The 25,046-nt window shown below is 42.5% G+C and overlaps 2 pseudogenes; one reads left to right on the top strand and one right to left on the bottom strand.

The window, feature by feature from the left end:
- Positions 1–228: 228 nt before the first annotated feature.
- On the bottom strand, positions 229–3,560 carry LOC110741283 (annotated as a pseudogene).
- Positions 3,561–21,641: 18,081 nt separating this feature from the next.
- LOC101003677 lies at positions 21,642–22,502 on the top strand (annotated as a pseudogene).
- The last annotated feature ends 2,544 nt before the right edge of the window (positions 22,503–25,046 follow it).

Genomic DNA, 25,046 nt, shown 5'->3' on the forward strand with positions numbered 1-25,046 from the left:
GTTTTTGTTGTCATTGTTGTTGTTTTGTTTGTTTTGAGACAGGGTCTCATCTGTTGCCCAGGTTGGAGTACAATGGCACGATCACTGCTCACTGCAGCCTTGACCTCCCCAGGGTTAGGCGATCCTCTTGCCTCAGCCTCCTGAGTAGCTGGGACTACGGGGTTGCACCACCACACTCAGCTAATTTTTGTGTTTTTTGTAGAGACAGGATTTTGCCATGTTGTCCAGGCTGGTCTCAAACTCCTGGACTCAAGCGATGTGCTCATCTCAGCCTCCCAAAGTGCTGAGATTATAGGCGTGAGCCACCATGCCCGGCCCTCACTCCCATTGATGATTTGTGCAGAATCTTCTCCCAGCCCCTCACATGACTCATGAAGGGTGAGAATTTTCCCCTAAAGTCTCCTCCAGAAGCCCACACTAGAATCTGCCACACTAACCACATTTCATCGTGTGATGCTTCAGAAGGAATTAGAATGAGTTATAGCCATGCTTGCAGGCAGACAGTGGATCCAGTTTGGAGAATCTGACCCCAGTGACAAGTCCAGCTCCTTAGGGATTTTTTTTAATTTTTAGTTTTTTGAAGAGATGGGGTCTCACTATGCTGCCCAGGCTGATATAAAACTCCTGGCATCAAATGATCCTCCCACCTTGGCCTCCCAAAGTGCTGGGATTACAGGCATGAGCCACCATGCGCAGCCCTCCTTAGGGACCTCGATAAAAGATATTAATGGAAAACTGAATTAAGGTCCGACATGCTTATATATTTTGCCAGGTTTCTTGAAGCTCCAGAAGTCTTTGATTCTGTGTCTTCTTGGCTGCAGCACAGTCTGAGGGTCAGAATTTCTGCCATTCTCCAGGCGGTGTAATGTTTGCACTGTGTGTGTGTGTGTGTGTCTGTTCTGTGAGCTGCCACTGCCACCGCTGCAGGCTGCAGCTGGTGTTGACGGTGCAGAAGTGCTGAGTCACTGGCTGTTTAGCGACCCTTACATCACGTTCCATTGTCCTTTCTTCCTTTCTAGGCTTTGAGAGCCCTTTCAGTGTTTTTATTTTGTTTTGTTTTTGCCCAGGGCCTCTCCCTGGTAGGAAATCAGGGTGTGAAAACTGAGAGGGTGCTGGGGCTCCGGAACAAAGCTGCCCAGAAGGATAATGGGTCCCTGCAGGCTGCTGAGGACACCCAGCAACCCAAATTCACGTGCTGGAGGCACACCAGGGCCCTGGGCCAGCCCCAGCCGGCCCCAGAGCCCCAGGGTGGGCTCTGACTCACATTTTTCTGCAGCTCTCCCTGCTGTGCTGGTTTCAACTGGAGCTGAGGAGTTTAACAATCTCTTTATATGTTCTGAATCCAACGTTCTTTGTGCCCGTTTTAGCACAAGTGTAACAGGTGGTGCTAATTATCAGTGTGACATAAATTCTTGGAGAGGTAGCCTCTGGAGAGGGCTATACAGATTTTTTAAATGACTATTTTGACCCAACAAGCTTGTCACTTTATTACAGTTGTTTTGTTATTTTAAAAAAAATCTATTTATTATGGAAACATTGGGGAAAAAATAAAACGTCATAAAGAATGAAGTAAAGGTTATTCGTATTCCACTACCCAGAGATGATCACATTTTGATATATAATCTTCTAATATTTTTTCTAAATATAGATTGATATGCACGTAATCTTACATAATTGGGCCCACATTGCGCATTTTATTTAAACTGAGAAATATGCTGTGAATACACTCTTATGTCATTTAGCTATATTCTAGAAGTGCTGCAAATTAATGTAGTATGAGCAGAGAGATAAGATACATCTTGGATTGTTTTATTTGCTGTCAGTTCATTTCTGTTTGCAGGATCTTTCTCTTGCCAGAATAGCCTCATTTACAAGTCCCGTCCCTTCCTGTCCCTTCTTCCCACCCCTGCAAGGTAGCTAAAGCATTTTCTCAAGTAACCATCCCACACTCTCTCTGCCTTTTTTTTTTTTTTCTTTTTGGTATATAAACTGTTTATTAACAGACAAGGCCTACAGACTTATTCATTCTTGGACACACCCACAGTTCAGCCATGGTAGCCAATGGTCTTCCTGGGCTGGCCTCAGACAGGAAGGCCCCAGAGGTGGCACAACCCTCTATGGGCCCGAATCTTCTTCAGTCACTCCTGCTCTTCACAGAGTTTGTCGTCTGTTGGCTAGGATCTGCCTATATTTTCCAACTTTTACATACTTCTGTCTGTTCAGGAACCAGTCTGGGATCTTGTACTGGCATGGATCCTGCATAATGGTGATCACATGTTCCGCCTCATCCTCAGTGAGTTCTCCTGCCCTCTTGGTGAGGTCAATGTCTGCTTTCCTCGACACCACATGAGCATATCTTCAACCCACAGCCTTAATGGCAGTGATGGCAAAGGTTTTTTTTTCTGCCGCCCACCGATGCTGGTGTTGAGTACTCGCAAAATATGCTGGAACTCTTCAGGGATCACTAGAGACATGATGGCCGCAGAGGCAGCAGCGTGTAGGCCTCCTGTGGAGGAAAATCTCTGCTTTTTAAAAAATGCTTTCTGGGAAGCCCTAGGACCAGCTAAGATCTATCTGGCTCAGTAGTTCTCAATCTTGAGCTCACATCAGAATCTCCTGGAAGGCTTGTCAAAGGAGATTGCTGGGCTTCACCCCTGGAGTTTCAGTAGGGCTGGGGTGGTAGACAAGTTCCCAGGCAAATGTTGCTCATGCTGGTTCACTACTGAGAACCACTGATTTGGGGGAATGGATGAACAATTTGCTTCCTCCAAACCCTCTCCCAGTGTTCCTTGGCTACTTGTGTTTTTCCCTTAGAGCATTTATTTTGTCTCCAAATTCTTTGCTTATAACCACTCCCTATGCTGTCTTCTTGTGGTGTCACTCATGCATACAAAGGACAGAAATATTTTCTTAATGGAGGGCTGGAATCCAAAGAGTTCAAGGAGTCTCCCAGTACCCGTGAGAGTAGAAGCCAGTGTGATTTGTCCTTCCCTGTCACTGCAGCAGTCTCTTGAAGAGCTGGCTCAAAAGGAAATGCACAGATGCCCAGACTATTTGTTAAAGGAAATGACACATTATCCTCTTCCCAACATCTGGTCATTCCTGAAAGACAGTCAAGCCCCGATAATACTGTTGACTCACTAGAAGCCTGTGTCTTCTTTCCCGAGGGAGGTGGAGACAAACCAAGGAGGATAGAATCTATTTTTGTGTCGGCCCAAGGGGACGCCTTGGGGAGGGGGCGAAGGGTCACCCACATTGCTGTTCTGTTCTGGGAGCCAGGAATGCATACTTCCTTCCTGTCCAGCCCTGAGCAACAGTCTCTTTCTTAAGCCTCAGATCTTCCACAGAGAGCTGGAAAGATTTTTAAATGCCATGGTGGGCTGGAATGGCTGGACACCAGCGTAAATGGACTGATGAAATGGGAAGAGGAGATTTGGCAGGACACAGGGTGTTGAGGTTGCAGCAAAGGCAAGAGAGCTGTGTTGGGTTGAGTGACTGTCATACTGTGCAGTCCAGGCTCAGAAGGACTCTGGCTGCATCTGGCTGCCTCTTGATTAGGAAATGCATGTATTTGTTTTCATCTCTAAGGCATCTTCTAGGGGCTAAATATGGAGAAAGAATAAGAGGGGTGTGAGTAGGGTGTCTGGTTAATTAACCTGGAGGACTTGCCCAGGTTGACTTTGCACAGGTAAGGAGAAGTAATACCCTGAAATCTACCTGGAGATCCAAGGGGACCCCCCTCCAGCCTCTCAACCAGTGGAGTAAGTGAAGCTGAGTTCTGAGAGAAGGAAGTTGTGTTCTCATTAAACTAATAGAGGGCCTCCTGGACTAGGGAGGGGATGGGGAGAGGTGGGGAGGGCACCTTTGCCTTTGGATCTAAGGGCATTTATTGTGCCAGGCCTTTGTTTTGTTCCAGCCAGGGCACTCTGGCAAAGGCATCCTGGGAATTTGGCCTGCAAACAGAAAGGGCATTTCCTTGTGTGGGTTTCCTGTTTAGGTCTGCGTAGAAACCCAAAGGATTGCTTGGCCTTATAAATCCTCTAGACATTACTGGTATAGATGCTCTGGCCGGATGCCATGGGAAAATCGCACAGAAATAGAAGAAAGGAGGAAGGCACATTTACTCTCAGGATGCTGGGTGGGTTTCAGGCTCCCCGCCTTCAGATCTATAAACACAGGAGGTTGGGCTAGAGGGGATGACCATTCAGGTCCTCTCCAGCTTTGACAATCTCAGGTTCCATTTTCCTCTCAAGGGTCACCAGGAGCTGGCACTGTGCATCTCAGGCATGGGAGTCAGCTGAGCAGCTCACTAAACAGAAACACAAAGAAAATTTCAACCCAAAAGTTAGAAAGTTGCCCTGGAATATCCTTTAGGCTCCTTCTCAGAAAGGAGGTGCTTTTGAACTCTGGTATTTCCCAGTCTTTCCTAGATGCTTAGCATACTCCAAAAATCACAGCTGCTAGGTCAGGAGCATTGTGGAGTCTCGTGGAAGGGTTTTGGCACAAAGCAAATTTGCAGAGCCGGCGGTGAATTAGGTGTTTGTTAGGAGACATCACCCATTTCAGGTTTCTTTTTTTACTTCCTGTTTCCCTCAATTTCTGTATATGTCAAATTGCAGTTTGGCATTCACACTTCTGGTTTAATGGAAGAGGCCATGTTTTTTTTCTTAATCTGTGGCTGAATTCAGATTCTCCGCAGACTTCACCTGGAGATTGACCAGACTTTAGGTCAGTTGGGAAAGTCATGGGGCAAAAACGGGATTTCTTATGGAGATTTCCTGTGTCAACCCAAGCTTTGTTGCAGTAAGAACATGCTCATCATCTTCAACAATGCCTCTTGTGTTACCTTATTTTCTCATTTATCCTTATTTGCATCATTTAGAAAATGTGTTATATAGAACCACCTTTTTTGGGAGGCAAATAATAAAATGATATTGAGTAACATTAAATTAATTGCCTGTAGTCGGACAATGCAGCGTTCTAGTAAATTAATTATGATAGACTCACTTATGCAGCAACATTTCTCAAGACAAGATCGCCCCCTTAGAATTCAGCATGGCTGTGTCCTCAGTTCTCTTGGGTGCGAATTGTGGCATTTGTCTCTGAACCTCATACCCTCAAATATGTCCTTACAGATAAACACATCCGCAAAGGAAAATCACTTCCAAGGTCCCATTCTGTTATTTCTTTTCCAAATTTTGCTTTCATGTGTCTGAAATACATTCTTCTTTTCTTCCCACCAACTCTGAGCTGTTTCTTCAATAATGAAGTGGGTGGAAGAAGAAGGAACATGATAGGAAGTTCTAAGCTTTCTGGATCAGTGCTCCTTGGAACACTAATCCTGAGAAATATGCTTTAAAAGGGAGTCCTGTGGTCACACGGGGTGGGAAATGCATGTTTGCACTCTGCTGTGTTAAAAGCTCTGAAAATTCATGCAATAAAGAAACATGTTTGACTTTAGCTCAGCATTTCCCAAACTTACTTGATCAAGAAAGTATCTTTTTATATTATGTGTATAGCAGATACTAACAAATGGAGGAATAAGTGTTCTATGTGACACTTTGAGAAATGCTTCCTGTTGAAAAATAGAGTTCACTGTCTTATATTTAGTACTGGGGAAAATATATGTATTTATATTATAGTATAGTATATGAATATTTATAATATATATGTTGTATATTATATGAATATATTATAGTATATGTTATACAACAAATATAAATATACTTATAGTGATAATAATATAAATATTACATATAATATATAAAGTTTATAATTTATATTTATATTATAATATTAACATAATCATAATAGTAAATATATAATATAATTCTATATTACATTACATATAATTATGTATTATATGTTATATAATATAAATATAATGTGTATAATTATAATTTTATTTGTTTATTTTTTATTTTATTTTTTTTTGAGACGGAGTCTTGTTCTGTCACCTAGGCTGGAGTGTACTGGCAGGATCTCTGCTCACTGCAACCTCCACCTCTGGGGTTCAGGCAATCCTCCTGCCTCAGCCTCCTGAGTAGCTGGGACTACAGGTTCCTGCCACCTCACCTAGCTAATTTTTTTGTGTTTTTAGTAGAGACGGGGTTTCACCATGCTGCCCAGGCTGGTCTCAAACTCCTGACCTCAAGTGATCTGCCTGCCTCAGCCTCCCAAAATGCTGGGATTACAGGTGTGAACAACCATGCCCAGCCTATAATTATAATTTATATTTACATTTCTAATTTACATTCATAATATTTATATCTCAATATTTGTATTATATATAAAGTGGAGGAATATATATAACATATGATAAACATTCCCATTACATTTTCATATATACATACTTTATATGTGATATGGTTTGGATCTGTGTCCCCACCCAAATCTCATGTTCAGTTGTAATCCCGCATGTGGGAGGTGGACCTGGTGGGAAGTGTTTAAATCATGGGGGCAGATTTCTCGTGAATAATTTAGCACCGTCCCCTTGGTACTGTCCTTGCAATAGTGAGTGACTTCTTTACGAGATCTTGTCATTTAAAGGTGTGTAGCACCTCCTCCTTCTCTCTCTTACTCCTGCTCTGGCCATGTGAAGGGCCTACTTCCTCTTCATCTTCTGCCATGATTGTAAGTTTCCTGAAGCCTCTCCAGAAATCAAGCAGATGCCAACATCACGCTTCCTTTACAACCTGCAGAATTGTGGCTAATTAAACCTTCTTTTCTTTATAAATTACTCAATCTCAGGTATTTCTTTACAGCAATGCCAGAACAGCCTAACATAATGTATATATACTGTATGTGTGTGCATATCAATAATGTACTGGAAATGTTGCTGCTCTTTTCAGAATTTTCAGGATGAACATAGCTATGAAATGATCTTTATAGAAAAAACATTAGAAACACATCACCATTTCAATTGTGGCTATCGTTGTTTGGTAGATGACAGGTGAGTCTTTTTTTCTTTCTATTTTTGTTTCCCACAGATCTTCCACAATGAACGTGAATTATCTCTATATTAGATGCAAGAAACAAAATAAATTTTAATTTTTAAAAAGAGTCCATGCACAAGGTTCCTTTCATTTGGTCTTCATGCAGAGAAGCTATCAGATGCATCCTCCTGCTTCCTAGTCATTTATCTGAGCTTGCTTGTGGTTTATGGCATACATCTACTGAGGTCTTGCATGGCTGTTTCTGGAGCACACGCAGCTTCTTCAGTTTTAACAGAAAGTAAAGCAATTACCACATAGTGGGAGGATCAGTAAGTGCAGGAAATGGCCTCATCAAGTCCACCAAACTCAGTTGTTCCTGGATTGTGTGTTCAAGAAGAAACAGATGGTCTATCAGCCAGAATTTTTGGTTGCCACCAATGGAAATCTCAGTTGGAAAGTGGATTTATTGGAAATGTATCATATGGTTCAAGGAATCAGTGCAAGGCTGGAGAACCAGGTGATGAAATTGGATAAAAATCTAGGGAGGCCTTATGACCCAGCACTGTGGGAGGCCAAGGCAGAAGGGTCATTTGAGCTCAGGAGTTCAAGACCAGCCTGGCAACATAGATAGTCCTCATCAGTCAAAAAAAAAAAAATGAAAAATTGGCCCAGCATGATGGCGTGTGCCTATCGTCCCAGTTACTTAGGTGGCTGAGGCAGGAGGATCATTTAAGTCCCGGGTCGAGGCTGTAGTGAGCTATGACCACACCGCTGCACTCCAGCCTGGGTGACAAAGCAAGACTGCTTAAAAAAAAAATCAAGGGTGGCAAGGCACAGAGATAGTCTACTTGGCATGCTGCCATTGGTGTTCTCAATGCTGAGCACCTGTCATGCTGCTGGGCTCTGGCACCCCTGAACACTCATTGCTGCACTGCTGCACACTCAACTCCAGCACAGCCATTGCCAAAACCTTCTGCCTCCCCACAGGCTTCCTGTCCTACTGGGGCCACTGATCAGCTGAACCCAGGGTAATATGCTGGTTCCCTAGCTGCTAGGGCAAAGACAGAAGCTCTCTGCCCTCTTTGGCTTCTGAATTAGGAAATGGAGTCCTGCCTCCCTTCTTTTGGATGCTTCTTTCCAAAGGGAAAGGATGTTTAAAGGCTTGGTAGCCAGAATGACCAATAAGCATAACATTTAGGGATTCTGTAAAGGGGCTGCTAGGATCTCGGAGGGGCAGGGGAAAAAGCAGCCCACCATGCTCAGAAGTGATCTCTTCTCCCCAGAGCAACATGCAGCATGGTTTTCTTTCTACTGGGAATCCTGAGATGGGAAATGTTCTGCCAGATTTCTTGATCAGTTGGTTGAAAGTCTGCCCCTCAGAAGAACTGACCACTCTGGATAAAAATTGCACTAAATAACAAAATAAGAATGACCATTTTTTAAAGAACCTGGGAGTCGAGGAATGATGCCCAGCTGGCTGAAAGGGCTGGGGTTTCTCACTCGCTCTGTCAGCCACACGGATTGTCTGTTGGACCCTGACCAGGGGAAATGAAGGGGAAACAGAGCACTTGACGGATTGTTTTTTCCTCTGAAGAACTTTACAGTTTAGGGAAGCAGATTAAATAGATTGAGATTATCTTAGAGAAGGGCCCTATAAGTGCAGGGAATGAGAAAGGAGTGAAAAATGTAAACAAGGATTTTTTTATTGACTTCCTAATTCGGGAACATCTCTTTCTGCTTGCAAATGTCCAAATGTTGGGGCTGAGTTCAGAGACTAAAAGATGAAATCCAAGAAGAGAGTCAGGGTGGCTGTGGCTGCTGTTGGATTCTTAGACACCAGACACGGACCCTAATCTGGACTGTGTGGGAGAAAACTGGTAGGGTTAACTACTTCAGAGTGTGGAGTCTTTCAGGTAGAACTGGAAATCAATGATTAAGAAATGAGAGGCCAGGCACAGTGGCTCATGCCTGTAATCCTAGCACTTTGGGAGGCCAAGGCAGGTGGATAATTTGCGGTCAGGAGTTCAAGACCAGCCTGGCCAATATGGTGAAACCCCATCTCTACTAAAAATACAAAAAAATTAGCCAGGCATGGTGGTGGGTGCCTGTAATCCCAGCCAATTGGGAGGCTGAAACAGGAGAATCACTTGAACCCAGAGGTTTCACAGTGGAGGTTGCAGTGAACTGAGATCACGCCCCTGCATTCCAGCCTGGGCAACAGAGTGAGACTCCTTCTTAAACAAAAAAGAACAGTAGAACTAATATGGATCTGCTCACCTCAGAATAAGTGAAGTAGAATTTGAGAACCTCACAAAGTTGACCTTATGTAATCTTTGTATTATTATAATTTTCTACAGTGAGTTGCTTCTTGGTTGTCAGGAAATCTGCACAACTTTTTCATCATTGACTGGGGCCTTTTGAAGACTGTCTATACCATAGTCCCCACTTATTGATGGTTTCACTTTCCACAGTTACAGTTACCTCTGGTCAACTGCAGTCCAAAAATATTAAATGGCAGAGCATGGTGCCTCACACCTATAATCCCAGCATTTTGAGAGGTAGAGGCAGGAGCATTGCCTGAGCTCAGGAGTTCAAGACCAGCCTAGGCAATATAGTGAGACCCTGTCTCTACAAATAAAAATTAAAAATAGCCAGTTGTGGTGGTGCATGCTTATAGTCTCAGCTACTCAGGAGGCTGAGGCAAGAGAAGCACTTGAGCCTGGGAGTTCAAGGCTGCAGTGACCTGTGATCACACCACTGCACTCCAGCCTGGACAACAGAGCAAGACCGTGTCTCAACAAACAAACAAACAAAAATCCCAAAAAGATTAAATAGAAAACTCTAGAAATGAGCAATTTATAAGTTTTAAATTTTGTGCTATTCTGAGTAGCATGATGAAATCTCAGGCTGTCCTACTCCATTCCTGCCCAGGATGCGAATCCTACCTTTTTATCTACATGAAATAATTTAGCCATCTTGGTTATCACATCTAAAAAACATAGTATATGTGACGCTTGATTCTATCTGTGGCTTTGGGCATCCACTGGCAGTCTTGGAATGTATACCTTTCAGATAAGTGGGGGACTACTGCATATTTTTAGAGAAGGGGTTTCCAAGCTTGGGTACTTCAGTTGGACGAGGATCAGGAATATGCCTCCCAGAAATGCAACCAAGACAACAAACCAAGCACAAGTCTTTGGTATAATGTATTGTAGAATGCATTCTTGCACGGTGGATTGTATTCTTCCTGGGAATACATGCTGGAAAGAGAAGAGCAAATCTTTAGGAACATGCGAATGTGCTACACCTTAGAGAGTGCAGCTGTGTGCAAATACTCAGTTACCTGGAACTGAATCTCAACTAGAACCAAATTTCACTGACATAGACAAAGTTTAATGATCAGTGTGCAAGAACATCTGAGTCACGATGAAGGAAGAAATGATTAAGGACTCATAGGATCTCTTCAACTTGGAAGCCTATCCATTCCTAGGAAATTTGAGACAAACCACATGGTGTCTCTCCTGTAACCCCAGCATTTTTCCAGGAAAATCTTTGAAGGAAAAAGGTCACAAAAAGGTAGACCGAGGGAATAGAGTGAAGACAGAGAGGCAAAGTGGAGGGGAGATTCCATTTTTCTCTTCACTGTAGAGGCTGTTGATTGGAACAGGAGGTAGGAAGTGACTGGAATTTCTAGTATCCAATATAGGGATAGTGCATTTCACCTTTGGCTGTGTCCCAGGGTGAATAGACAGTGAAAGGGAAGCATAAGCCCTCACGAAAGAGCCTGATACAGCAAAACTGCTATAGGCCAGGGAGGCTGGAGGCAGACAGGGCTGGAGCTCTGTGAGACACTTCAGGTCTCAGGCCTGGGTCCAAGAGATGAGTTTGGACACAGAATGAACATCTTTGTTGTCAGTTATATTAAAACATGGTGTCTGGCTGGGCACAGTGCTGCACGCCTATAGCCCAAGCTACTTGGGAGGCTGAGGTGGGAGGATTGCTTGAGCCTGGGAGTTTGAATCTAGCCTAGGCAACAAAATAAGATCCTGTCTTTAAAAAAAAAAAAAAAAAAAAAAAAGATGGTGTCTGTAACCAGATGGCTGTGTTTAATCCTAGCTCTATACCTCTTACTAGCAGTAGGATTTTGGAGAAATTACCTAACCTTTCTGTGCCTCTGTTTATCATTTTTAAAGGGCGATAAGGATATGACCTGCCTCATAAAGTTTTCATGAATGTTAAATACATTAATTCATGTAAAGTGCTTAGCACATAATAAGTGTAACCAAGTAACTGCTCAATAAGCATTAGGCTTCAATGTTATTATAGGTGGTTAGAATATGCCAGAACAAGGGTAACATTTTTCACCTACAAGGCTTGCATGGGACATCCAGGTAAACTTTCATTCAGATTAAGCTCAGAAAATGCCACGGCCATTGCTTTAATCTGACTGAAGTTGATGAAGCATCTCTGTGGTGGAAATATTTAACTTACATCTATAATATTAACAGATTGCTGGTGTTAAAATCTTACTAGTGGCAAATGCTTTGTTTCACTGAAGCATTTCCTAAGCAGTGGCACAACATGGTTGAAATGTGGCCATCCTGGGTCTTAGTTTTAAGAGCCTTAAGGCCGGGCACGGTGGCTCATGCCTGTAATCCCAGTGCTTTGGGAGGCTGAGGAGAGAGGATGGCTTGAGACCAGAAGTTTGAAGCTACAAGGAGCCATGACCATGCCACTGTTCTCCAGCCTGGGTGACAAAGCGAGACCCCGTCTCAAAAAAAAAAAAAAAAGAATCCTTGAAAATGAGTCCTCAGAAATGAGGGGGACTGTAGTGTCTTGCAACATTTCTCACATAGGTGTGTCAGTCACCGGGATTTGGGGACAACTTGAGCATTTTAAAATGTATGTTTTCAGGTCAGATGTGGTGGCTCATGCCTACAAGTCCCAGCACTTTGGGAGGCTGAGGTGGGAGGATTCCTTGATCCCAGGAGTTTGAGACCAGCCTGGGCAACACAGTGGACCCTGTCTCTACAGGAATTTGTTTTAAAAAAGTAGCTGGGCATAGTGGTGTGCTCCTGCAGTCCCAGCTACTCAAGAGGCTGAGGCAGGAGGATTGCTTGAACCCAGGAGTTCAAGGCCGCAGTGAGCTATGATGGTGCCACTGCACTCCAGCCTGGGTGACAGAGCAAGACCCTGTCTCATAAAAAATAAAGAACTAAATAAGTAAAATTTATGTTTTTATAGAATAAAACATAGTTCCTTAAATTAGTTTTTTTCTCAAACTGCGGCTTGTAGATTTTTTTTTTTTTTTTCCTTTATGAGGTGCTGGTGCATTCCTGAAATTTGAGGAATGTTGATATAACAGAAGGGACATGGGCTTTGAAATCAGATGATCTATATTCAAATTCTGCCTCTTCTATGGACTCCATGGGAGAACCTGGGCGAGTCACTTGGCCCCACTGAGCCTTGCCTTTGTCATTTGGAAAATGGTGATAATAGCTACGCATGATCTTGCTATAAAGAGTGCATGCAAATGTAGGGGCTCAGCAAAAGTTACCTCCCATCCTCTCACCCATTTTCTTCTCCCCTAAAGAAAGAGGAGAGGAATTATTCTGCCGTCTTGAATGAAAGCAAAGAGAAACTCAACTGAGATATTCAACAGGTTTGTACTGGAGACTCGATGATTCAGACAGAGGTGTTGTGGTAGGCTGAATAACACCCCCTCAACTCCTAAAGATGTTCACGTCCTCATCACTGGAACCTGTGAATGTTATATGGCAAAAAAAGAATGTTGCAGGTATGAGTAAATTATAGATCTTTCAACAGAGGGATTACCGGTGAGTCCTAAATAAGAGGGAGGAAGAGGAAGATTCCATACAGAGAGAAGAGTAGAAGGCAATGTGGCCAGGGACTCAGAGACTGGAGTGATGTGGCCACAGGCCGAAGAAAGGAGCAGCCACCAGAAGCTGGGAGGAAAGGAAAAAAGCGAATTCTCCCCTAGAGCCTTGGGAGGGGCTCAGCCCTTCCGGCACCTTGATTTAAGCTCCATGAAACTGACTTCAGGCTTCTGTTCTCCAGAACCATGAAAGAATATATTTGTTTTAGGTTTCCACATTTATGGCAATGTTTTACAGCAGCCATAGGAAACTAATACCGATGGTTGCTCATGACTGCAAAAAAATAATGTTAAGATGGGGTGGAAATGATTGTGCTTAGTGGCAGAAATTTAAGAACTCCCGAGCAAACATTTTGATTCTGTTGTCTAGTCCTTGGCTCCTAGGCCGACAGGTGTGAAGAAGAGAAAATCCTTTCTAATAGTATAGAGCTTTCACACTGTGGCTTGAAACCTTCAGTGGGCTGTGATTGACGTTTTGTTTGTTTGTTTTTTAAGTGAACTAGAATAGAATAAAAAGCCTGACACTCTATGATGTTGTCATCATAAACCAAGGGCTTGCCCACTCTTTCCTATGTGAAGCCGTTGCACATGGTCTTCCATGCACTCTCCTTCCTCCTCTTACCACTCTTAGTTAAGTGGCCGCTAACATGCTCCCATGGCATCTTGTGCTTTCGTTATTATGGTCCTTATCACCTTGTAGTACATTATTAGCCATTCATTCAGCGAGTGTGCTTCTGGTCCTACTGTGTCTCAGGCACTTTACTGGGTGCTGGTCCTTTCCAAGTGTCTCCTCCTTGGACAGCCATTTCCCTAAGGAATAAGGTTTTTATTGTTGGGCTGTTTGTTTGTTTGTTTTCTGAGATGGGGTCTCATTCTGTCGCCGAAGCTGGAATGCAGTGGCATGAACATGGCTTACTCTAACCTTGACCTCCTGGGCTCAAGCAATCCTCACACCTCAGCCCTTCTACCCAAGTAGCTGGGACTACAGGCACACACCACCATGCCTGGCTAATTTTTTAATTTTTTGTAGAGACAGGGTCTCCCTGTGTTGCCCAGGCTGGTCTTGAACTCCTGGGCTCGAGAGATCCTCTTGCCTTGGCCTCCCAAAATGCTGGGATTACAGGAATGAGCCACAGGGCCTGGCCCAGGAATAATGTTTTAACATCTGTATCTGTAGTGCCGTAGGCAGTGCCTGGCATTCCAAAAGGTGCTTGAATGAGTTGTGGTTTTAGAATTATTCTTTTTTTGTTTGTTTTGTTTTGGTTTTTATTTTTTTGTTTTGTTTTGTTTTGAGATGGAGTCTGTCATCCAGGCTGGAGTGCAGTGGCGCCATCTTGGCTCACTGCAACCTCCCCCTCCCATGTTCAAGCAATTCTCCTGCCTCAGCCTCCCGAGTAGCTGGGATTACAGGCGCCCACCACCACGCCCAGCTAATTTTTGAATTTTTAGTAGAGAAGGGGTTTCACCGTGTTGGCCAGGTTGGTCTCGAACTCCTGACCTCAGGTGATCCACCCACCTCGGCCTCCCAAAGTGCTGGAGTTACAGGCGTGAGCCAACGCTCCTGGCCTAGAATTATTCTTTTAAACAAATTCAAATGGTAGTTGGGGGCAAGTCATCTGCTCTGGCCCTGTTAGGTGTGGGACAAGACATTGCTCTATGGGAACTGGCCTGACAGGCATAGGTTTTCTAGAAGCATGGTCATAGAAATCCTCTATTTGGGCTTTTAAATTGCAATCGTCCCTTGGTAGAGTTGGACACATTTTCTCTCTTCTCCAGGTTACCCTCCTGCCATAGCATCCTGGAACAGCTAGAGGAGGAATCACTTGACTGATGAAGAAATGGAAGGAGTGCTTTGTGAACATTGGAGGCCGTCCTAATTGCAGGACCAGCTGGAGAAGATAGCCTAAAATAAATTTCAGTCATACAGGAATTTTTAAAAGAAAAGGATACCTTCCTTTCCTAACTTAGGCTCTTCTGCTAACTTATTGTAACATCATCATGTCCTTAAAACATCAAATATGAGAGCCAAATTATATTCAGCAGTGTCTTAGGCAACAACCACATATGTATAATATAGACGATGATATCATGGCTGACTCAATATAATTACACCTTTGCTCATAAACCCTATCTTTCTTTCTAGGCATTCAAAGCACATGACAGACATTATCTTGTTGCTTTTCCCAGCACACTTGCCAGGTAGACAGGAAGCAAATATCATTATTGTCTTCATCTCATGTAGGTATAGACAGCGTTCCTGGGAACTATTTGCTCAAAGCCCCACTGGCAATAAGAGCTACTGGAAAAAAAAATGGCTAGAGTCCTAATTTAAAAAACAACTTCCTGCTGAGTCAACTTCAGGTCACAATGCTGGGATATTTCTAATTTCAGGCATTCTTAGATGGGGGCACAATGGGTTAGTTATTTTCCTTTATTTGCAGGTGTTTCGGAGGGAGTGAGATAGCAGATATAATCAAATTGATGCAACTATTGGCACTTTCTGAGTGTTCGGCATCTATGGGGAACTTCAGCATCTATTTTCTTTCCAAGATGGCAGTGGCATTACCAAGCATAGCTCAGTGAAGTACGACTGGCAACACAATCTGAAACATCAATATGATTCTACAATGTTTTGCCATTAGAGGCATTTCTACTGTCATTGAAAACATTTAGAGTGGTAGAGGCCTGAGCTCAAGTACCAGCTCTGACATTAACTGGTTAAGTACTTTCGAACAAGCCCTTAATCGCTCTGTTCTCATTTTTCTCATCCATAAAATGGGAACAATATTTACCTTCGTCGAAGACACTAAGGGTAAAAAGAGATCATATATATGTTTCATAAACATTGAAATTCTATAGAAAAACAAAGCATTACAAAGATTAGACCACTTCAATTACAGGCCCTAATACAGGTTATATTTTCTATCAATGGGGACTATTTCCAATGGGTCATCTGTGCAAAAAAGATGTCTTTAAAACTGTAAATTAGGCCAAGCATGATGGCTTATGTCTATAATCCCAGTACTTGGGAGGCCGAGGTGGGCATATCACTTAAGGCCAGGAGTTGAAGACCAGCCTGGCCAACATGATGAAACCCGTCTCTACTAAAAATACAAAAATTAGGTGGACATGGTGGGCATGCCTGCAATCCCACCTACTTGGGAGGCTGCAGCAGGAGAATAGCTTGAACCAGGGAGGCGGAGGTTGCAGTGAACCGAGATGGCACCCCTGCACTCCAGCCTGGATGACAGAGCAAGACTCTGTTTAAAAAAACAAAAACAACAACAACAACAACAAAAACTGTAAATTATTATCTCCCTGGGAAATCAGGAGAAAAGAAAATTAAAAGGAGAAAGGAGGCCTGGGGCTATAGGTCTATCAGAATGTAAGGAATGTGACAAATATGAACCCCGTGCCTATGTGGTGGAATTCAAGTCTATATACAATGTACAGCCCAGGAAGCTTGCAAAGTAAAGCTTTCCTGTGCCTTCTGGAATGTGGACCCTTTGTCCACGATCTACAAGGTAAAGAATTCCATAGGAAGTATATATTTAACTAATTGTAGCCAGAAATTAGATATGGGTAAGCCAGATTCCACTGTGCAATGTTATTGCTTCTTCAACCTAGATACGTGCATACTTTAACCCAAGCTCAAACCCTGAAGATTTGAACTCCTAACCTTTAAAACACGAGGCGGTTACTTTGATCACCAGGCATCCTGGCTCTTGTTTACTAGGACTGGGAGCTCTCCTCAGACAGAGCTCCATTTATTCCACGACCCTAGCAGAATAACACTAAGAAACCCAAAAGCACATCCATTTTGAAATAGTGCCTGTGGCACCAAAAGGATTCTGGAGCTCTGAATCAGTCCCTTACCTCACGGCAAAATTTACAGGCTTGCAGAGTTAAATGAAAATCAGATTGGAATGCAGGGACTTCTATTTTTCTGTAATGACATGTTGTGAGAAGGAAGGCAATTTTCTTGGACATTCCTCTAAAACCAGTGCACTTGCAGTGGCTTTTTTTTTTTTTTTTTGGTTTACAAAACTATTCTAAACAGACCTAGGGCTCACTGCCATCTCCGGGTGCCAGGACTCTGGGCCACAGGGGCCATTTGTCCAGGGAATATAATTAAAATCAGTAATTATTCCTTTCACTTGGCACATGTGAGCCTCTTCTCAAAGCTGTCAGAGAGTGGACTTTAATATCTCATTCTTTCTCTGAAGTAATTTAATGATCACATAAGAAAAATGATTCTCTGAAACTATAATCTTAGAATTTGGCTCCACCTCCAAGTTGAAAGAATTTTGTAAGGAAAGAAAGAGAAAACACTCAAGAAATATGTCTGCTCCTCACATCTGACTGTGAAAAGTCTATATACTATGACCTGAAAAGGAAAGATAAACATAGTCCATGAAATTCTGTGGCAAAAAGGAATGAAAATGTGCTTACGAAAAAAAAAAACCCAAACTGGAACTGTATTCTCTGCAGGTTTAAAAGCAACCTTTGCCAAAATCTGCTTTCTGGAAACTTTCCTCTAAACCTGGCTGCTACCGTCAGCCTTGGCTGTGGGAGAGAGACCTGGAAGACTATGGTTTGGAATATGTGAATGTTAAAAATCAGACATTGTTCCCTTTTCTTTATAACAACAACAAGTCTTTGGTTTTGGCTATATACATGCTGGGTTTTCTGGTACCACCTTGTTCCTTTTTTCACTAGAGGGATCTTGATATTTTTGTTTGTTTCCTTTTTGACCACTGCTCTCCCCTTTCTTACAATGCCCTTGAGAAGAAGCTAATGGGCTCTGTTTCCATGCTGAAATGAAGAAATGATCGAGCGAGTATGAAATGACGCGTGGAAGGCCACACAGCAAGTTGGAAAAAGACTCTGAATGAGAAACTTGAAATTTCCATGTCCTCCCCAGGTCTGTAAATCCAGTATACTAAGCTAACTTTTTCTAAGACATTGAGGCCCAAAGATGGCTGTTGAACCACAGGCATGAAGTGTGACTTCAAATCAAGAGTCAACACTATGCGGAGTGACTAGATACAGAATGCTCTAATAAAATAATTATCACCTGCCGGGGCAGAGTTAAGCTTAAAATCATCTTACCGTGGATTATTTGAATTTATAGCATATTACATATAATTCAGATAGAACAGGGTAATGTTCAACCTAATCCCATCTATGAAAAGATTGCAGAACAAACAACAAATATAAAATACATTACAGGAACTGTGTTTCAGTTACATGTCATATGTCACATACATAAGAACAAGAATTAGGAAGCAACAGAATCAATTATTATTGCATCACGGGGAACTATGTTTTCAAGAAGCATAACTACTGAACTTGGAAGTCATTCTCTTTAACAAAAAACAGGTAGTCCATGTAACCTAACATATTACACAGCAGCAGCAGCAACTGAAAAAGCTGTTCCCAGGCAAAGGGCACAAGCCAAAGTCATTTTTGTGGGCTCTTAAGCAGATCTCGCTATGTTGCAGTGGAAGGTAGAATCATTCAAGAGGAAACTGGGAATGTGCAGAGATAGAACCACAGAACATCACAAAGAGCCTTCTTAAAGGAGCAGTGGTGGGCTGAGTGATTGGGAATGCTCTGCAATTAAAGGCATACCTGGTTTAACGTTTTTTTTAAGAGATGAGGCTCTCACTATGTTGCCCAGACTGGTCTTGAACTCCTGGGTTCAAGTGATCCTCTTACCTTGGCCTCCCAAAGTGCTGGGATGCCACCCTGCCCCAGCCTATCTTTGCCATTTTTCTAACAGCATGTGCTCATTTCATGGTCTCTGTGTCACATTTCAGTAATTCTCACAATATTTCAAACTTTTTCATCATTATTATTTCCGTTATACTGATCTGTGATCAGTGATCTTCGATGTTACTGTTGTAATTGTTTTGGAGAGTCATGGGCAGCACCCATATAAGCAGGTGAACTTGATCAATAAATGTGTGTGTTCTGACTGCTCCACCAACCGGCTCCTCCCACTAACTGGCTGTTCCCCCATTTCTCTCTCTCTCCTCAGGGTCCTCCCTATTCCCTGAGATACAATGATACTAAAATTAGTTCAATTAATAACCCTACAGTGGCCTCTAAGGGTTCAAGTAAAAGCATTGCACATCTCTCACTTTATTTATTTATTTAATTTTTTTTTCAGACGGACCCTCACTCTGTTGCCCAGGCTGGAGTGCAGTGGCGCGATCTCAGCTCCCTGCAACCTCTGCCTCCCAGTTCAAGTGATTCTCCTGCCTCAGCCTCCTGAGTAGCTGGTATTACAGGCATGAGCCACCACACCCACCTAAGTTTTGTATTTTTAGTAGAGACAGGGTTTCACCATGTTGGTCAAGCTGGTCTCGAACTCCTGGCCTCAGATGATCTGCCCACCTCAGCCTCCCAAGGTGCTGGGATTACAAGCGTGAGTCACCACACCCTGGTCACTTTATTTAATTTATTTTTTGAGCCAGGGCCTTGCTCTGTCACCTAGGCTGGTATGCAGTGGTGCCATCTCAGCTCACTGCAACCTCTGTCTCCAGGGTTTAAGCAATCCTCCCACCTCAGCCTGCTGAGTAGCTGGGATTACAGGCAAGCACCACCATGCCTGGCTAATATTTGTATTTTTTGGTAGAGACAGGGTTTTGCCATGTTGCCCAGGCTGGTCTCGAACTCCTGGTTTCAAGCATTCTGCTTGCCTCGGCTTCCCAAAGTACTGGGATTACAGGCACATCTCTCATTTTAAATAAAAAACTAGCAATGATTATGCTTAGTGAGGAAGGTATGTTGAAAGCTGAGATAGACTGAAAGCTAGTCCTCTTGTGCCCAACAGTTAGGAAAGCTGTGAATGCAAAGGAAAAGTTCTTGAAGGAAATTAAAAGCATCTCTCCATGGGACACATGAATAAGAAAATGAAACAGTCTTAATGCTGAAATAGAGAAAGTTTTAGTGGTCTGGGTAGATCAAACCAGCCATAACATTTCCTTAGGCCAAAGCCCAATCCAGAACAAGGCCCTAATGCGCTTTAATTCTCTGAAGGCTGAGAGAGGTGAGGAAGCTACAGAAAAAAATGTTTGAAGCTAGCAGAGGTTGGTTCATGAGGTTTAAGGAAAAAAGCTGTCTTAATAACATGAAAGCAAGTAATGATGGAGAAGCTGCAGCAAGTGGCACAGAAGATCTAGCTGAGATAATTAATGAACAATAGATTTTCTACATAGATGAAACCTTTTCTATTGGAAGATAATGCCATCTAGAACTTTCATAGCTAGAGAGAAGTCAATGCCTGGCTTCAAAGCTTCAAAGGACAGTCCGATTGTTTTGTTAGGGGCTAATGCAGCTAGTGACTTTAAGTTGAAGCCAATGCTCATTTACCATCCTGCAAGTTCCAGGGCTCTTAAGAATTATGTGAAATCTACTCTGCCTGTGCTCTACAAATGGAACAGCAGAGCCAGGATGATAGAACATCTCTTTACAGCACGGTTTACTGAATAGTTTAAGCCCACCATTGAGAACTACTGCTCAGAGAAAAAGATTCCTTTCAAAATATACCTGCTCATTGGTAATGCACCCAGTCATCCAAGAACTCTGATGGAGCTATACAGGAGATTAATGTTTTAAGCAAACACAACATCCATCCTGCAGCTCATGCATGGAGGTGTAATTTTGGCTTTCAAGTCTTATTGTTTAAGAAATACATGTTTTTTTTTCTTTCTTTTTTTTGAGATGGAATTTTGCTCTTGTTGCCCAGGCTGGAGTGCAATGGCACGATCTTGGCTCACTGCCACCTCTGCCTCCTGGTTCAAGTGATTCTCCTGCTTCAGCCTCTCAAGTAGCTGATATTACAGGTGCCTACCACCACGCCTGGCTAATTTTGTATTTTTAGTGGAGATGGAGTTTCACCATGTCGGCCAGGCTGGTCTTGAACTCCTGACCTCAGGTGATCCACCCACCTCGGCCTCCCAAAGTGCTCGGATTACAGGCATGAGCCATTGCACGCAGCCAATAAATACATTTTGTAAGGCTATAGTGACCATAAATAGTGATTTCTCTGATAGATCTGGGCACAGTCAGTTGAAAGCCTTCTGGAAAGGATTCACTATTCTAGATGCCACTGAGAACATTCATGATTCATGGGAGAACATATCCATGTTAACAGGAGTTTGGAAGAAGTTGATTCCAACCCTCATAGATGACTTTGAGGACTTTAAGACTTCAGTGGAGGAAGTCACTGCAGATGTGGTAGAAAGTGTAAGAGAACTAGAATTAGCAGTGGAGCCTGAAGATGTGACTGAATTGCTGCAATATCATAGTAAAAGTTTAATGGATGAGAAGTTGCCTCTTACAGATGAGCAAAGAAAGTGGTTTCTTGAGATGGAAACTACTTCTGATGAAGACACTGTGAATATTATTGAAATGATAACAAAAGATTTAAAGTCTTATGTAAACTCAGTTGTTAAAGCAGCAGCAGGGTTTGAGAGATTTACTTCAATTTTGAAAGAAGTTCTACTGTGAGTAAATGCCATCAAATAGCTTTGCATGCTACAGAGAAATCTTTCATGAAAAGAAGAGTCAATTGATGCAGCAAACTTCATTGTCTTACTTTAAGAAATGGTCGCATTTTGAAGAGAAGGTGGAGCGGGGGGCTCCTCTATTCCAGGGACTCTAAACCAAAAAGCATCAGAGTTTGAGAAGCCAGCAGCTCACGGTTGGGCTGAAGTTAGGAATGGGAGGCAGCCGCCAAGTGCATGGGGTTGGGGGTGTCCTGGTCTTTGGCTTCTCAACTCTGTCTTTCAACAGAGAACATGTTACGACTTTTCAGAAATAGGAAGGTTTGTTGATTTCTCACAGTTTCAGGAATCTGATGATACAGATGAAGATTCGGGCCCTACCACTAAGAAAATTTGATCATCTCCCCTAGAAGCTAAAAATAAGGCGATCTGGAAAGAATTCACAGGAAGATAGTGAGGACTCAGAAGAAAAAGATCTGAAGACCAAGAAGGATGACTTTCACTCAGCAGAGGATAATGAAGATGAAAACGAAGATCATAAAAATGTACACCAGCACAGCAGGCAGCATCTAAAGCAGCTTCCGAACAGAGGGAGACGCTCACGGAAGATGTGGGCGTGAGGAAGAACAAGAAGAGGATGAGGCACCCTTCCAGGAGAATTCCGGCAGCAATGAAGATTTCCTAATGGAAGATGATGACGATAGTGACTAAGGCAATTCAAAAAACAAAAACAAAAAGATGGTTAAGAAGTCCAAACCTGAGAGAAAAGCAAAGAAAACGTTCAAACGCAGACTAAAGGCTACAGTGACGCCAAGTCCAGTGAAAGGCAAAGGGAATGTGGGTCGCCCCACAGCTTCAAAGCCATCAAAGGAAAGGACTCCTTCTCCCAAGGAAGACAAGGAACCAGAAAGCCCGCCAGAAAAGAAAACGTCTACAAGCCCCCACCCAAGAAATCTGGGGATGAAGGCGTCTGGGGAGGCTTAAAAGTGATGATGGTTTGGGGAGAGCTTTTAAGAAAAGGAGAGGAGAGGAGAGGAAGAGAGGAGAAAAGAAAGGAGAAAGAAAAGAAAGAAAAAAGAAAAAGTAAAGGAGAAAAGAGAGGGAGAAAAAAAGAACCTACTTAAGATAGAACATGGTTTTGTCTACGGCTTGACCCATGGGCTTTCAGTGCTTTTTTCCATTTGTTGAAAGTAATGCTTCTCTCTCTCTTTTAAAAATAAAACAATTGTATGTTTAATTGTTTAAGTTACCTTTTTGTCTATTGGTCTCTTTGCCAATGCCCCCACCCCCAACCCCAGCTGCCCTTTCCCAATGAAAGCTATGTCAAATTAATCACTGGATTGACTGCTTCGTCTTTTTATTTTTAATGGAAGGTATACCACAGTTGTAAAGCAGTAAGATTTGAGATGAACACTATGAAAAATTTGCTTTTTGCTAAACAATAGCAAGTTGAATAGTAATCAAAAAACATAGAAAGATTTTAGTTCAAAATGATTGCTTCTTCCTCTACTTGGACTTTAAAAAAAGCAGTTGTCATCTAATATGAGTTTATTTGTCTATGTACACAAGTATAAATGTCTAAAAAAATCATGACTTTAAACTTCTACTGATGAGGCAGGTAAAAGATAAAGATGAATTCTGAACTGTTAAAAAAAAATGGTCACAGCCACCCTGTGATGATGGTTCATTTCAGGTGTCAATTTGACTAGATTAAGGAAACATACAAACCTCTAAAAGTGTTATTTTGGGGTGTGTCTGCAAGGGTGTTTCTAGAGGAGATTGGCATGTGAGTCTGAGTGGACGAGGTGGGGAATATCTGCCCTTTGTATAGGCAGGCACCATCTAATTTTCCAGGGGCCTGGAGAAAACAAAACAGAAAAGACAGTTATGTTGTGCTGTCAGTTGGAGCTGGAATACACTCTTCCTCTCCTATCCTTGGACAGCAACTTCAGGCTGTCCAGCCTTTGGACTCCAGGACTAAAACCAATGGCTTCCCCTGTTCTCAGGTCTCTGACTTCACATTGAGAGTTACACCACCTGCTTCCCTGGTTCTGAGGTCTTCAGACTTGGACTGGGCCAAGCTACCAGCATCTCAGAGTCTCCAGCTTGCAGTCATTCTGTTGTGGGACATCTGAGCATCCATAATCATGTGAGCCGATCTTCCTAATAAATCCCCTCTCATCTACCTGTCTATCTACCCTATTGGTTCTATCTCGTTGAAGAACCCCAATGAATATACATGCTAACCCCAACAACAACCACCCTGATCAATCAGCAGCCATCAATGTCTAGACCCTTCACCAGCAAGATTATAACTTGTTGAAGACTTGATTATCATTAACAATTTTTTTTTTTTTTTTTAAGACAGAGTTTCACTCTCTCGCCCAGGCTGGAATGCAGCAACGCGATCTCAGCTCACTGCAACCTCCACCTCCCAGGTTCAAGCGATTCCCCTCCTTCAGCTTCCCAAGTAGCTGGGACTACAGGTGGATGCCATCACACCTGGCTAATTTTTTGTATTTTTAATACAATGGGCTTTCACTGTGTTAGCCAGGATGGTCTCAAGCTCCTGACCTCATGATCTGCCTGCCTCGGCCTCCCAAAATGCTGGGATTACAGGCGTGAGCCATGGCACCCAGCCTATCATTAACATTTTTTTCGCAATAAAGTATTTCTAAAGTATGCACGTTTTTTAGACATAATGCTATTGCAAACTTAATAGACTACAGTATAGTATAAACATAACTTTTATATGCACTGGGAAACAAAAATGTTCATATGACTCACTTTTTTGCTATATTAGCTTCATTGCAGTGGTCTGGAACCAAACCTGCAATATCCCTGAAGTATGCCTATATAAAATCCTTCATACCGGGAAGAGGACTTATTGATAGAGGAAGGTGTGGGATATGGGGCAATGTGTGTGACAGAAAAAGGTCAGTAGATGCCAATGAACCAATGGCAATGGAAGGATCAAGAAGGACCGACAGAGAGATTTCTGTCCATCATGCTTGTCTGAAATGAAAACCAGAGCCACATTGTGTATCATTTACAGCTTCATGTATGCATGTATCTGTCTAAGTTAACCGTTTATGGCTTTTATGATGTTGGCACAGTAATTTTACACTATTTGTATTGATTTTATAAAATCAGGTTAAAACCATCTCTTATTATTAGAGATTGATACTTTTAAAGATGCAGGTGGAATGCATGCATTAACTCTTATTCTCAAGTTATTCTAAAGAATAATTAAACGGATTTTGAAACACAAAAAAGACATAAACCACAGGGACAAAGAGGAGAGGAGAAAGCAAAAACAAAATTTTGGATGGTGGAAAGCACTGGGACAAGTGATAACTGAATTAGAAGACCCGAGGGTGTCAAATTGTATAGCAGTGGTTGGGAAGCTGAGAACAGCCCAATTTACACTGAAGAACTCCCAAAGTCTTAGGAACTGGTAACGAGGTTCCTCTTAAAGTGAGGTTGAAGGTTAGTGAAAATTAGCAGATTAGAGGAAAGTCCAGTTAAAAAGCTGTTAGATGAATGAATGAATGAATGAATGAACGAATGAAAATGGTATATCTATACAATGGAATACTGTTCAGCAATAAAAAAGTTCTGATTCATATTACAATATGTATGAACCTTGAAAACATTATGCTAAGTGAAAGAAGCCAGTCACAAAAGACCACATATGGT

The sequence above is a fragment of the Papio anubis genome, chromosome 1 (assembly GCF_008728515.1).
Source record: "Papio anubis isolate 15944 chromosome 1, Panubis1.0, whole genome shotgun sequence".
NCBI lineage: Eukaryota > Metazoa > Chordata > Mammalia > Primates > Cercopithecidae > Papio > Papio anubis.